The 16311-nt window shown below is 39.4% G+C and overlaps 1 protein-coding gene across 6 annotated transcripts in view; it reads right to left on the bottom strand.

Moving 5' to 3' along the window:
- The window catches only part of MACROD2 (mono-ADP ribosylhydrolase 2), an 895555-nt gene that overhangs the window by 334208 nt on the left and 545036 nt on the right, over window positions 1-16311 (bottom strand). The window lies entirely within an intron of this gene.

Raw genomic sequence — 16311 nt, 5'->3', positions numbered from 1 at the left:
AGTATATGCTTCGACTACAAATGCCAAAATTGCTTCTGGATGATACCATGAATCTTATGGTTATAATGTATTGGGGAAATAAGGAGAATGCAAGTATTCTATTCAATATGCTTATTTTCTTGTGTCGGTCTCAACAACAGAGTCTGTTCCCCAACTTGGCGTTTGGTCGCTCAATTCCATCTCATAATCCTCCATTTTTCCTTAGTGACAATTACATAAGTATTTTTTAAAAAAGCTCATTTATTTGTCCCTTCAACAGCTAGGATAGTTAAATAGCTCTGCAGGTGCTTTTTCAAGCTTTCAAGCTACTGACCTCAATAATGGCCTGCAGAAAATTTGTTATAAAGCGGAGAAATAATTCCACTTTGGGAAGGGCTCAGAGCATAAGCCTCTAATGAACCCAGAAACCCACCAATTCTGCATCAGTATTTAAGGTAGTTTATCCAGAGGTCACACTTGTGATCTTCAAGCTCATTTAGCATGGTAATATGCATTAAGACACAAATCACGTGTTTATCATTGCGACAGGGTGCTATACAAGCCCATTCATACTTGTGTCTCTGTGGGGCAGCTCACTTACCACAGCTTTATCCTGTACATGTAGGTGAATCTGACAACAGGAATGGAAGAAACTAGCACCCGCTTAGATAATAAAATACTCAAACCACCAACCAAGCCAAAAATGAAGTATAGATTTCCTTCACACTCCAACAGATTAAAACTCTGATTCGCTGAAATCCATTTTGAGATTTCAGCAAATCCATTTATCTCCGTTATGCACTCTGCCGTCTTTCCATCTTTCTTACACCATGACCTAAGGTTAGGATAAGAAAAGGGCTGGCACCTTTAGATCTCCGCAGAGCATACAATGGAGCATGTAGAAGACCCCAGCCCTGCAAGAAACACTACAGAACTGGATGTCCAGCTGCAACACCTAAGAGAGCATTACCTTCACAGCCAGGAGGGAATTGCTGAAAAACACCATATTCCCCATTGACCAAAAACATCGAGAAGGATCTTCAGTAACATCAGAGCACTACTCTATCCATTTGTTATCACGTCAGGGCAGAATTGCAATGGACTTCAGTGAATTTAACATACTCGAAAACCTGCAAGCAGACCCTCCACTAAAATTATTTGCTAATACTGATCTAAGCTAATTTAACATCCAGTAGCAGTAGAATAAAACATGCAACATACAGTAACGTTCACGCATGGTATTCCCCATTCCAAGTACTTTTATTTGTATTTTTAATGCTTCTTTCTCTACGTTTGTAGTGTCTACAACAGTTTGACCCAAACAGTTACAAGTAAGTTACCTAACTGCGCTTGCATCAAACATGGCTAAAGTCTTTGGGGACAGATACATGCCAAGCTTGAAATGTAAATGCAGTTTATTGTCACTATTACAGTCACAGCTAATGGAAAACAATACGGTGCTGGAACTGCTATAACAGCACAGGGGAAGTGTGTGTGTCTTCACCAGCTATTTACAAAATAGTTTTGAAACACAAAGGTACATCTTTTTCCAACCTAGCCTATCCTATTATATGTAGCAACGAAATAGCTTAAAATCCATATGGAAGAAATATAAAAGAACTTAATTGAGCTGAATGAGCATAAATATTACTTTTTGAAAGGCCAGTGCCAAGCTCTCTCTTTCTACATAAGCAATACTGCTATCACTTGCATATTTTGGCCACATACAATGAATTTGCTCATGTTATGTTATAGAAACATAGAAACATAGAATAGTTAGGGTTGGAAAGGACCTTAAGACCATCCAGTTCCAACCCCCTGCCATGGGCAGGGACACCTCACACTAAACCATGTCACCCAAGGCTCTGTCCAACCTGGCCTTGAACACTGCCAGGGATGGAGCATTCACAGCTTCCCTGGGCAGCCTACTCCAGTGCCTCACCACCCTCACAGTAAAGAGCTTCTTCCTTATATCTGATCTAAACTTCCCCTGTTTAAGTTTGAATCTGTTCCCCCTTGTCCTATCGCTAGTCCCTAATGAAAAGTCCCTCCCCAGCATCCTTGTAAGCCCCCCTTCAGATACTGGAAGGCTGCTACGAGGTTATATAGGCAAATGATACATACAAAGCCAGAAAAGATTAAATTTGATGTCCTGAATGCTTCACAGAAGAAAACCCATCTCAACCAAACTTGCTAAGCTTCTTCCTAATGTTTTATTCCATTTCTGTTTGCTTCTGAACACTGCCAATTTGCACTCCTTGTCTGAAGCAGGGAGAAGGTCCTTACCTGGAATTGGTAAGAAGCTTGCTCCAAATCTGCAGCGAACATCATCATCAGGGATTGTAGTGATAGGACAAGAGGCAATGGGTCAAACTTAAATATGGGAAATTCAGCTTAGATATAAGGAGGAAGTTCTCTACTGTGAGGGTGGTGAGGCACTGAAATGGGTTGCCCAGGGAAGTTGTGAATGCTCCATCCTTGGTGGTGTTCAAGGCCAGGTTGGACAGAGCCTTGGACAACATAGTCTAGAATGAAGCATCCCTGCCCATGTCACGGGGGTTAGAACTAGATGATCCTGGTCCTTTCCAACCCTATTCTATGATTCCGTTACCTTACGTGGCAGTGTTAAAAGGACTAGGGTATTCTTTTTTATGTAATAGTGTTTTAATACTTCAGTAGTTACCTCTCATTTGTTAGAATGGCACATTAGTAAAATAGTGGTTTAAAAAAAAAATAAAAAATCAATCTGTCAAGCATATTCTCTTTCATGTTATATTAACATTCATGTATCACACATAATGGTGTACAGATACATATATATCCTCTCAGCCTGAAAAGACTAAAGGAAGAGAGAAATGCTAATTTGGGGCTCATACTGAGTGAAAAGGAGCAGAATAAAAGTTATAGCAACCTCGGCAGAGAAATTCTCAATATGTATGAGAAAGACTTGGAACCAATTTTACTTCTCCAGTGTTCTGCTTATAATAGAATCCACGTCCACCCACGGAATTAATACAGCTAAATTTATGGGCACTCCTTACGCAAATTTCAGCTCACCTCTTTTTCAGGTTATTTGGTCAAGATTTGTCTTATTAGACAGTGGCTAATAAAAAAAGGCCTTGTCATGCCAAAAAAAAGCCTTTGTAGTTAGCAGAGATCGGTGATTTAAGTAATGAGATACAATTATGAATCTGATTCATGGTGTTAAGATTGAAGCTAAGATATACAGTAAGTGAAGGCATAGAAAAAGATGCTTGGCCTTAGAAATAGGTGCAGCAACATCAGCAAGGTTGACTCTGCAAGCAGAATAACATCAAATGAAACAGCCAGCCCAAGCAAAATCATGTGAGAGTAAAAATAAAGTTACATATCATTTGACAAAGGCTAACTGCAGGCATGCAATCGTTATACATTTCTTAGCTACTGGAATGGGAATCATTTTATCTTTGGGCATAAAATACATTGCAAAAAACTGTATAATCACTAAATCCATCTCCAAGTTATGCTAAGTACTTCCACAGATACAAAAAAATGGGTCAAAAACCCCACAGTGAAATTGAGGATATGAAGAGATAAAGGCAGTAGCAGAGAGAAGCCCCTGAATATACACTTTATCAGCTACATCTTCATTTTCAAAGGGCACCATGCAAACCTTCCTGTCCCCAAAGCTTCTCATGTGCTGGGTCAGTGGTTCTCAGCTGATGGTCAGCAAGGCACAGGCAGTAGCTTGCAGCTGCTCTGCCAAATCACGTTAACCAGTAACACTGCCACATCTCAGCTCCAAAATGTTTGCCAATGAACACCAAGACCCTGAAAGGAGCCATTTCCTCCAAAAAGTTTGTGAATCACCATCTTGGGTGTCTATTAGAATCATAGAATCATAGAATAGGTAGGGTGGAAAGGATCTTAAGATCATCAAGTTCCAACCCCCCTGCCATGGCCAGGGACACCTCACACTAAACCATATCACCCAAGGCTTCGTCCAACCTGGTCAAGTTAGGTGAGTTATGCCTAAAGTAGAGGGAATTAATGTACTTGCTTTAGTTTATTCTCAATGTTACTGTCACTCTCAATTCAAACTATAATGCTTCAGCCTAACAAAATCTTTGTTCCAAAACAAAGGTTTAATGCCTTAAATGAAGGTCATAACTATTTGCCTGTCTCTAACCTAGATTCAATATTTTCTCCACGCGATTTGAAAAGATCAGAACAAAGGTTCTAAGGTGTATCATAAAACAAAAAAGCAGTCAGATATCACTAAGACATCTGCCCTTTACCCAAACCTATCTAATCTTCACTTGCGTACAATAATATCTTAGGGAATTAATATTCTGTGATAACCAAAACAGAATCCTACCTTAATTGTTTGACAATAATCCGAAAATGTTTTGCTTGGAACCAAAAGCAAATGAAAGAATCAACTAAAATTGGATTTATTCTTTCGCTGAAGAAAAGGTATTCTTAAATGTCACCAAAGCCATTTACTGCAGTCAAGATAAACCACCAGCTCCTCCCCAATTATTAAAAGAATCAAGCATCACATAATTTTTGGCAATTATCTTCATTAACATTCCTTAGAGACCAATTCCATTCACTATATGACACACACTCTTTCTTCTTAATAAAGCTTGTTTTTCACCCCAAAAGAAAACTCTGAACAAGTACCAGAGACAGGGAATATTCCATTTTAACATCTTAAAACTAACTTCCAGTGTCATTAATGTGCAATAATCTTCAATTATGACCAGATTAAAAAGCAACTCAGCTTCTAACAGAAAACCTTGTGCGTGCTTGATTGACACTGTATTGAACTCAGCAGACTAAAGAAAGAGAAGCTGTCATGGAGTGATAATATTATAACCAAGTTTGCCAAAAAATAGACTTTTTTCCAGCTGCAGCTGTAATGACAGCACACAGCAGATCAACAAGGTGGTTTATTGAAGCAGACAGATTTCAGAGGTGGCTTATTTCACATCTTTTTCCAACTCATATGTGTTTCTTCCTCTTCAGTCACACATAGGATAAAGTTTTCTGCTACAGTGACTAGAAGCTTTAGATACAGAAATCAAACAATGAGAAGGAAAGGTCTTCTGAAACCTGGCGAGAAGCAATAGCTATTTCTTGCATATTCTCTTTGTAAATGCTCCTTCAGTGTGATAGAAGAGTACATATGGTACAAGGTGATGAAAGCAGTTAAATTCCTTTTGCCACATACTTCAAGAGCGCTCCCCTACCCAGCAGACTGAGGATCTGGGGTCTCTCACTTGGTCCCTTGAAGCTAGCTGCTCCAGCTTATAGAGATGACTCAATATTTGTTTCCTTAGAAGAGACAGGACATTACATGGAACCTGGGTCTCCCACATGATGAAAAAACTCCTAGCCCTTTGCATCAGTCTCTCTCTCCATATCCATACCAAATGTTCATCCAAATGAATACTCGGTTTTCTGCAGTAAGTAAAATAGGGACATGAGGAGAAGCTGAGGAAGAGGCTGACAAAACCACCTGAGGTTCAGAGAAAAGCTGCAGCACCAGGGAAGCATGCATTTTTCACAGCTCAGGAGATTACTCCATCTATGAGGTTCTTCCATATCCTCAACCTGATCTCCCAAATCATCAGGCAAAGGCTTTTTCCCCCCATTCAGTACCTCAAGACCAAAACTACCTCTCTGAGGCATTCAGACACACCAGTGTTAGCCCTGGGGATGGAAGGACATCATGCCTGATGCGGTTAAGGCAAGAGAAATAAGATTAGGAAGAAGTTATAGGATGACAAAAAAAATGTTAAATAGTATGGGCTGGAAGACTGCCATAAATGTCAACCCCAAGACATCAGCAAGTTCTGGTGAGGCTGGTTTAGTGAAGTATCAGCCAGGTAATGCTGCTGTAATACATTTTTGATGCTGGTATCCTCTGTTGAGATTCTGGAAATGTGCCTTTGTGAGAACAAGTCTACAAATATAAATAACACGCAGGTTGACTAAACAAGCTCTCATTCATTTCACATGGATTTTACACTAACATCCACAGTGAGGTAGTGATTCTACACTGAAACTGTGTGATACGTTTCATAAACCTCCTGATACCATAATCCAGCAGGTAGCAGAGCTGAAGCCTGCAATTCTTACTTCTACAAGTAAGAACATCAGCCTCACTTTTTTACCTAAAGAAAAGCTTCTTGCAGGGCACAGAGAAATATTGCAAAGCAATTACCTGTCTGTAACTGCACATCACCCAAGAAAATATTTCTGAGTGAACCTACTTCCTGTATGTCCATAGGTTAACACTACAACTGCCCACTCGGGCAGTCCTTTGCTAATCATGCGTGTATTGAGGCTGAATTACTCACAGAAGTGGGTATATCTCTAAAGGTAAGGATGTGTGTTGTAGGTTCCTGCTGTTAAACAAACACCCAAGAAGTGGGGACCTCTCCTACAGATTTAAATAAAAAAAAAGGAATATTTTATTTTTCAAATGCTTAAAGATATTTAGGGTTTAAAATCTATGCGTACCAATGAAGTTTTAGCTTTTGAGATGGAGGAGCCCTTCATACTGTTAAACTCACTTATTACAGGAGACATAAATATATTAGTGACAGGAAGAACCTATCAGCTGCAAAAATGGCTGTAAAAATGTGGACAATTGGAAGGAGAAGAATCTGTAGGGGCTGTAGTAATATTACATCGAAGAGATAATGGCAGTTTCATAGCAGGCTGCAACTGGCAGAGAGGGAGAAGGGTAAAAAGCATTTCAAATTAGAGCTTAAAAGTTTACCCTACACCATCTACTGCCTCTTTTAACACATTTAAGTTAAAAGAGTTAGTTTTACTTTATGTTTTAGTCCCTGGTTCGGCAGGTTATTTAGCTTAATACAATCCCTTCACAGACCCATGCTCTTGCTAAATGCATCTTTACAGATTAACATTACATCAAATTCTCTCAGACTTCTCATAATAGATGGAGGAGTGTGCACAGCAGCAGCTTTAAGACTGTCAAAAACTCACAGCATTTCTATTTTAGACTATTTTGCTTTCAATATGGTCTGAAATTTCTGCCTATCGGGCTGTGTCCTAAGCTGAATTTTTTTAGGCACTTAGAAGAAATTGTTTCAACCATTTTTGCATGAAACATTTTTCATAAAAATTTAAAAAAAACCAAAACCTTTCTTCAACTTCTCCAGTGCTGAAACAGCCGGGAGATGAAAAAAGTCACTTTTCTGGGATAAGTAATCACATTTTCCAATGAACAGTGCTTTGATTTCAGGAAGCTTTTGGAAACTATTCATGGAGGATGTACAAAACTCTGAAGAACAACAGTGACAAATTAAATCAAGTGATTTGTCTCAAAGAAAGACTGGTAAACTGCACAGGAAGGTGTAATATAACCCAAGAAGGGTTTTTGCTACCTTGAACCTCCAGTCTCATTTGCTCCACTGCTTATACACAACGCAAGAAGTCACTGACTGGAAGTGATGAAGTTTCCAACTTAATATAGGAAACACAATGTCTCCAGGAACATGGGTGTTTTTTACCTTTTAAGAGGAGAAACTTCCACAGCGCAGACATTCATGTTTTCCAGATTAGTGGTAATGTGTAATTTTATGTCTCAAATCACTTTATTTTTGCTTACTATGTTTGTATTTATATGCATTACCTAGAAAGCACCTTCCTCTCTTGCCCTTCTTCATCCCCTCCAAGAGACCTGCCTAGTAAGCATTTATCCATATGCCCAGATGCATCAGCTGTGTTGAAAAGCAGGCACACAACAGTGACATGACTTTGCTCATGTCCAAATGTGCCACTGTGGAACGGTTACCAGTTACATGTACAGTAATCCACTATGAATTTATTAATCAATGAATGAAACCAAAATGTTAGAGGGAGCTTCTTCCCCAAGAGTCTAAACCATCATCCATTTCCCAAGAGTACTGCAACCCTTTAAGCACTTAATTTGCTTCAAGCAAGATTTTGTGCAAGGATTTGGGGCATGACAAGACATGCAGGTACCTCGGCCTCAGATTCCCGCTATTCTTCCCCATTTATGTCTGACATCGGAACAAAAAACATGACCTAAATCAGGCAGTACTTATAAAAAAGGCTTTTTTCAGCTCTCGCTGTTTTCTCCCTGCAGACTGCCTGGGATATTTGCACTTTGTGAATATCCACAGCTAAACATAACATCAGTTTTCCTCCTGGCTCCCAGCTTCAAGATACCTAGTCTATATGGTAAATCATTTAACAACAGTTATCAGCTCTTCAGGGGAGACAAAACCACCCTAAAACAGGCCTAGAAAAGGTTGTAGAAAGAAAGGAGAAAAGATGTTAACATATGTATCAGCTTCTGTGGGTTGGCCCACACCCAGAAAGAATCGCCTCTGCAATTCCTATGAACCATCATAGCTTCTTCAGAAGTCTTCCCATGTTAGAGCAACCAGTCATTCTGTCCTACTCTGTCATCTCAAGCTGTGCAGTGCTCTTATAACTAATGAAGAGAAAGATCCATTCCACCTAATGTGTATCATCAATAACACCATGCCGATGCAACTCTTACATTTCTCATATTGTTAAGTGGCCACAAATCATAATTAAAAGTGTAATTCTTCCAAACTATCTATTCGTACAGAACACTGCAACTTCAAACAAATAATCCTTCAAACCCCTGTATTAACATTTTACACTGTTCCTTTATGTTTTTTAAAGGTTGTGAATAGAAAAAAATCCATAAATTATGTTTGGTCATGGGATATGCCTTTCAGCATTTTAAATAACCTCATTTTCCTAGCTTCCAAGTAGTTAGATGATTGGAACAACTCTGAGACAAATTCTCCGCCTCTCCATACAAAATACTGGTGTTTTACTTAGTATTATAACTGTAGTACTGTAACTCTAAAACATGGTATTTTCTGAGTAACAGTTAATACATTGTAATGCCTACGTGCAAAAGGAGGATGTTGTTAGATCATCGACTTGGTTACTACTACTGTAACTTTTCCTCCAGTACAAGACATGACCATTACATTTTACGTACATTTAAATATGTGTCTATACAGAAAATTAATGTGTGCTATGATTTTTAGGACAAGGGAGCTCAATAACATTTGCTACAAACCAAGAGTGATGGTATTCTTGACAGAGTTTTGCTTTGGCAATTCTATCCTCACTTACAATCACAGAATAGTTAGGGTTGGAAAGGACCTTAAGATCATCCAATTCCAACCCCCCTGCCATGGGCAGGGACACCTCACACTAAACCATGTCACCCAAGGCTCTGTCCAACCTGGCCTTGAATATCCCCAGGGATGGAGCATTCACAACTATCTTGGGCAACCCATTCCAGTGCCTCACCACAGTTTCACCTGCTGCTCATCAGGAACTCCCATTCTAGAAATACAGTGAATTGTGGCAAAGGCTTCCTCTATATTTCAAATGTCTCTAAATCTTCTCTTTGTTTGCAGTCCTACCCTGCAGGTTTTTGTACATGTGTGAGTGCACACTGACCTCAAAGCATAGAAGAGTATCAGATTTTCCAAACAATTCTTTGGACAGAGTAGAATATGAAAGAAAGCATGTTTAGCCTTAAGGAAGGGTGAGGAAGCAGAGGAATAAACTGAGGATATTAGACCACATTAAGCATTCGACTAAAGTTCATGGACTGACATTAATAAAACCAAGTTAACCCAGAGTTAAAGACAACAAATATTTCATAACAGTTCCTATGTATTTTGATATTGCAAAAATATTAACTAGGATCACTGCCATGAGGAAAGCACAAGATACTGGGAACACTGGGGCATGCAGTAGGCAGGCATCAGCACAGATGATTTGAGAGGTTATGAGCACACCAAGCACCAAGAGAAGTATTTTGTAGAATTAGAGAAGGTTCAAAGACTGCCTAGAAAAGCCCTCATCAAAAGCAACCGAAAAACAGGAATCATTTACCTTAGGCTGCATCTTAGGGTTACGTGCAATGAAGCAGAGGAAACCAGCCTGTGCCAGTGCCCATACGGCACTGCTGCACTGCGCTTGGTGTCCCAGCTGTCTTGTTTTAAATGGAATTAAATATTCAGTGTACTCGTATGTCAGAAGGAAGATGCATAACAAGGAAGAAGACTGAAGTACAGAGAGGGTGATTAACACACAGAAAAAGCAAATTATGACTTGATTTTCCTTTTATTCCATATTGTCACAAACACTTTTATCAGTAATATAAGATTGAACTGTGGAACTCACTGCCACAGGACAGTTCAGAAACAAGTTTACATTACTTCAGAGCCTTCTTGCTAATGGTTTCAAATAAGCTTGAATCTTTTCATTCTAACTAAAAGACAGTATGCATTTGCAGTGTTTGTCTCAAAATGGCAAGGAACAATAAACCCTATGACATTCCTGAACAGAAAAGGGTTAGTGTCGACTGCTTCTCTTTCACATTTGAACATGACAAAGCATATCCATATGGACTTTCTTGTTATTAGTATAGGAGATTATTCTTCTGTGATACTTATTCATAAGAGAGCACTGTGTAGCATTTTCATTATGTCTTTCTGACTCTGCTTGACAACTGCTTTCATTATCAGTATTTTTCAGTAAGAGACCTCAATGGACTAGCATGACATTTTCAATCACCACTTTTTGCCTTCCCAAAACTGAATTAGAACTCAAAATAGTTGAAATAGTAATAGTAATAATAATAATTTGCAAAAACCTAACCCCTCTCAAATCTTTCAATACAGAATTGCACATCTATCTATCAATGGAATCATGATGCAATTAAAACTTCCACAGCTTTCAGCTGGACCAAAATGTTAACTGCTAACACCCAAGTCCTGCAAAATGAGAGCCTGTAATGCAAAAACAGCAAGCCACCTCTGACTATCCTAGTTCCAATGGGTAAAGCAGCAGCAAAGTGTGATTAATAAGGCAGTTAAACTGCTGCATCTTTCTGTAGTCCTTCAAAAATCATTCAGAAATAAAGAACAGCTTTTCCCTGCCTGTGAGATCAGATTTGGAGATTTTAATGAATCTTCCAAAATCCAATATTCCTGCCAACTGCTTTGTTACAACCTGTTTCTACTTCAAAACCTTCTGTCTATCACTTTCCGACAGTCGGCAAGGATTTATGGCATCTTAGAAAGCTGCCCAATCACCGCTTTTGCAAGATTTCTAAGATACATACAGATTTAAAACACTGTGTCCTTGACTTGGAGCATTACACCAACCTCCTAATTCTCTCACAACATTCGAGGACGAAATACAAGCAGTAAGGTTAGAAAAAAATTCTACTTAATTATCAAGAAATGTAACTGCCAATGATTGAAAAAAAACCCACTTTATTGCAAGTTCCCAGGAACAGGAATAAAACCAGAAAACTTATTAAAACTATTATTTAAAACTGACATTTAAATTGTGTTCTCTGCAGAAGATAAATTGTCAAAAAAATGTGTCATAATTATTGAGAAAATAAGCTGTCCCACAGTAGTCATTTAAATGACTAAAGCACTCATTAAGTATTTTCTTCCAAATAAATCCTGTGTTAAACCTATTTCTTTATCAACTTACGAACATAAAAAATCTCATGCAGCACCTTGACAGTGTTTTGAAGCATCCCTTTGCCTGGGAAGAGGAAAGACAGGGCTTTGATTTTTTTATTTAAATTTAGTTGTTTCAGAGCAAGACATCATCAATTAGACACAGATCCATTTCTCAGTCACATCCTTTCTTACTCATTCGGGTTTTATTCCTGTCACCATTCACGTGCTTTCCTACTCTCCCCGGTAAAATGCTCCTTTAGTAGGAAGTTTATTTCAAAGGCACATAATGAAATAATTATATATACAAACAAGCCTCAGCAGACTAAAGGGAACTTCTTTAAGGAGGCAAAAATGTGCTGCCTCTCGCCAGGCACACAGTGATCAAAACAAAGCCATATCTGTGCAGATTTACACAAAGAATCTAGACCACCTAATGGCTCATATCGAAAATTAATTAAAACAAAATGAAGCCAACAACAAAAACTACCAAGCACCCAAACCCGACACTCCTCCCCCCATCCCACAAAACCTCAACCCAAACTAATGATACTGCAGATGGTGTGTAGTTCCATTTTTTTTCCCCAACAATATAGCACAAACGTGCGGCAGTTCTTGTCAGGAAACAAATAATCTTTTGACAGTCATGTTCTTGAGACACTAATGAAAGACGAAGTAAATGTTAAGCAGAACTCCTTTATTATCTTCACACCAGCATTCATCTGCTGACTTGTGCTCCCCGCTGGGAGGCAGGCATCCCAGTGTCTCTCACTGGCATCTATCTAAGAAAGCTGACAGCAGCTTAGTTTAGTTTCCTAGTACCAAAATTCACAGCAAAGGTGCCTTTAGCCGGTGCCATGGAAGGGAGGTGTGCCAAGAAGCATTTTCTTGCTTGCAATCCAGTGAAAAGGGATCGCTCCTGAAGATAGCATGGACAACAATGACAGCAAAACCACTAATCAGAGCAGAAAAGGCATGCGGATCATTGAGAGCCAACAGCAGTGCAAGTGAGAGTACCTTTACGTAGAAAAAGGCTAAATTATAAGATTTGGCAGGTTTGGACTATGACCTGTCAAAAGAACAACTCATAGCAGAAACTTTAACCCATACAAAACCCCAGCATCTGCAAGGGCGTACTGTTTCTGACCCTAAATACCTTTCACCATAAAAGTCAAACGAGACTAAGCCAGCAGTCAATTCAGATGGGCATGTCAAACGACGAGGACTTGGAAAGACCAGTGAGCCCCCTCTAACATCATACAAAAGCCCTGATGAACTCCTACTGTAAGAACTTTATCCTAGAAATGGCAGCAAGCTTGATCAAAGCTCAAGAGCATTTCTAACAGCACTAGATGCAATTCAGTCCTTACTGAAAGATTCTCAAGAGTTACAACCCTTAAAACTAATGTCTTGGGACAGTCATGCCACCACCGCCTCCTCACTGATTTCTCCAAGGCTCAGCGCAGACCACTAGCAGTCACCAAAAAGCACCCACCAACAGCCCTTCACTTCAGCAGGGACCTGTGCCTGGGCGAAGCTAGTCAAGACAGCTGAAAAACAAATCCTACTGCAAACAGCTGCAGAGAGATGCCACAATAATTGGCTGCTTAGGTGATGAAATGGCAGATGAAATGCCATGTTGACAAATGCAAATTAACATGCACTGGAAAAACATTCCTGACTTTACTTACACAATGAAAACTGTAATTTAGCTATTACAACTCAGACACAAGAGCTTGGAGTTATACGTAATGCTGCGAAAACATCAGCTCAGTGCTCAGCAGAGATTAAGAAAGTCAAACAAAGATCAGAAATGTTCATATCACTGCACGCTTCGCCTTCACTTATACTTTTCTCCAAGTATTTGCTCTTGGCCACTCTTTGACAGCAGACGGCAAGCGTTAGGTAGGTCTCTGGTGTGACTTCTTAACACCTTTCTGGTGCTCTTGCTATAAAACAGTGCAATTTGATAAGGAGACTGTGAATCAATACATCACTGAATGTATAAGATTTTTAATTTAATAGCATCAATGCTAGCTAGGTATAAATGCTTTCCCAATTGTCACACATTTCATTTACAGGATGAGCCAGATGGCTCAACAAAAACTGATACCAATTAGGAAAGGTTTATTATTGTATATTGCCATTGCAGGTCTAAAGAAAGCAAAATACAGTGTGTCAGGTTTCAAGGTGCCTCAACACCCTATCAAACTGTGTGCTTAATTGTGACTGAAATTACGAATACATGAAGAAAACAGTTGCAGGTATTTTTAAAAGGACTTTTACCATGGATTGAAATCAAATACTGAAATAACCAACAGCAAAATCCCATTAATGAAATGGGCTTCTACACCCGTGTTGACATTCTTTTTACTTAATAGTAATGACCTAGAGGGAACAGACAACATCATCCACCCCAGAGAATTCATCCATCCCTTACTACACAATAACGTGTTACCTAAGAACATCTCAAGGAAAACATAATGTTTTACTGCCAGACTCCTGATCCGAGTATGGATTGCAGAATTCCACACCTAAATGTCAAGATCCAGAGAACATCACTGTTTCTGAGCACCAGCACTATGCCCCCTGGAGGAATAGACCATGAATTGCAAAAAAAACCAAAATGAAAACAACCGACACCATACAGAAAACATACTGCAGTAAACCAACTCAATCCACAGTGTAAGGTGCCAACAGTTTGTCCCTACCAACTCAATGGCTTCAACTCTGACATTAGGTTCAAGCGATGTATGCTTCCTTGTAACTGTTCTGGCTACCAACTCAAACCAGAAGCTAATTACATGTCAAATATGCTGAGCTCTTATTGCAGCAGCTTTAAGATTAGGTTGTTGGGTTTTTTTTTCGCCTGAAGCCACTCTCCTGTAAAACCCTTGAATCACTTGTGTGGACCTTAGATACACCGAGGGGCAAAAAAAGAAACGAAGTGAAATATTAACATTATGAGTGAGACACTAAATGTAAGTAAAAGATATCCAGGAAAATGCTTTAAATGGAGGAGGAAGGATTTAATTTCTATCTGAATTCCAAGTGCTCAGGAAAAGAGCAGGAAATCCAACTCTAAGTCCTGTGAAATGTGTTTGATTGGTGCTTTCATTAGACAGAATTCTGCAACTGAATCCTAAAGAGGAGCACTACCTTCACAAGATAAATCTGATCAAAGCATTTCTTTCAGAAAACATCTACTTTTTAATACAATCATGTAGAAAACACATCAGAAAACATCTTTATAGTATCTTCAGTATTATTTTGACTTTGAAAAAATATTAGAGCAATTCCCTGACTTAATGATAGCATTAAATGTATTTTCCTTACATTTACCCGTCTGCCATATATTTTATATCAAAATAGACTATAAAATGCTCAGGAACAGAGGAATTCCTCTTTGAAACATTCATGTACACAACCGATATAAGTAAAAGATCTCTTGGAAACTGAGCTTTTGCTGGCTTTCTGAGAATCAGCGTTTTAAAGATAACATGGGAAACACCTTGCAGTCATCACGTTGCTACAGGTGCTGTTATTTGCTTGCTCAAGAAATTCTTTCCTTGCTTCCAATTTTACAGCACACAAATTTCAAATTATAAATCTGAGATACAAGAAATTTCTCATGTAATAAGAACAAAGACTCTGCAGCATCCCATGAACGTTTTGACTCGCTGTCATTTTCTTCCTTCACCACATCCAGAAAGACACATGGAGAATAACAACTAAAGCATATCAGGAGCTACAACCATTCAAGACTGAATGAAATAGAGAAAGGCAGATTTAGTCCTGCACTATCATCCAGGAAAAAAAAAATAAAGATCAAGAAAATCCCTCTCACATTCATTATCAGCAGAGCTCCAAAAAGCCATTAGTTTAGATAATCTTTCCTGAACCCATAAAACTGCCTTTCTGGTTGCCTATAAGAAACCAAGCAAAATTGCTAGGCAGAAGGTACTCATTCAAAGAGCGTGACTAAGCTTTGTGCTGAAGTCATTCCGAAATGTACACATTTTTTGGTACACAAAACTGCCCATGGATTCTCAAAACTGATCGTTTAGGTGTGATACCATATATAAGCTCAGGAATTGCATTACAGCCTTTACTAAACATGGAATTGGTCTAAAAAAACCCAAATCAAACTACTTTAAAATACCAAAAATACATTCCCCCCCCCCCCCCCCCCCCCCCCCCCCAAAAAAAAAAAGGGAAACCAACAACCCGATGTAGGGCTAGGACAATTTTTAAAGCTTTACTTTTTTTAAGTCTGTAAAGCCCTAATTTTCTCTTTTTTGTGGTTTTCTCTTAACCAGTTGCCTAGTGACCAGTATATTGCCCTGTTGGAGCAAGTCCAGAGGAGGCCACAATGATGCTCTGAGGGCTGGAGCATCTCTGCTATGGAGACAGACTGAGAGAACTGGTCAACCTGGAGGAGAGAAGACTACAGGAAGAGCTTAGAGCAGCTTCCAGTGCCTAAAGGGGGCCCTACAAGAAATATGGAGAGAGGCTTTTTTACAAGGGCCTGTAGTGACAGGATAAAGGGAGAATTGGTTTAAACTGGAAGAGGCTGGATTTAGATTAGACATTAGGAAACAAATTCTTCCCTGTGAGGGTGCTGGGTCCCTGGCACAGGGTGCCCAGAGAAGCTTCAGCTGTCCCATCCGTGGCAGTGTTCAAGGCCAGGTTGGACGGGGCTTGGAGCAACCTGGGCTAGTGGAAGGTGCCCCTGCCTGTGGCAGAGGAGCTGGAACTAGAGCATTGTGCAATGTCCCTTCCAATCCAAACCATTCTGTGGTTCCATAGT

This window comes from Pezoporus occidentalis, unplaced genomic scaffold (genome assembly GCF_034315485.1).
Source record: "Pezoporus occidentalis ecotype Australia unplaced genomic scaffold, CSIRO_AGI_Poc_V1 ctg10, whole genome shotgun sequence".
Taxonomy (NCBI): Eukaryota; Metazoa; Chordata; class Aves; order Psittaciformes; family Psittacidae; genus Pezoporus; species Pezoporus occidentalis.
The sequence above is the reverse complement of the archived record's forward strand: the minus strand, read 5'-3'. Positions and strand labels throughout refer to the sequence as shown.